Source organism: Acanthisitta chloris, unplaced genomic scaffold (assembly GCF_000695815.1).
Source record: "Acanthisitta chloris isolate BGI_N310 unplaced genomic scaffold, ASM69581v1 scaffold11963, whole genome shotgun sequence".
NCBI classification, from domain to species: Eukaryota; Metazoa; Chordata; class Aves; order Passeriformes; family Acanthisittidae; genus Acanthisitta; species Acanthisitta chloris.
Window position 1 is genome coordinate 9,121 of NW_008664321.1, and position 242 is coordinate 9,362.

The following is a 242-nucleotide window of genomic DNA, read 5'->3' on the forward strand; positions in this document are numbered from 1 at the left end:
CGTGCTGTAGCACGAGGAGTGGTGGATCGAGGGCAATGCTGCACCACGAGCGGTGCCGGATCGAGTGCAGTCCGGGATCAGGGGCAGTCCTGGATCACGGGCAGTGCCGGCTCACGGTGCTGGCGGCCTCAGGGCACGGGAAGCGCTCGGCGAGTGCCATTTCTCGGGCGTCACTCGGAGAGAAGGTCCCTCCTCAGGGGGCGGTGGCCGCCGCCATCTTGGGGCGGGGCCATGGCTGCTCC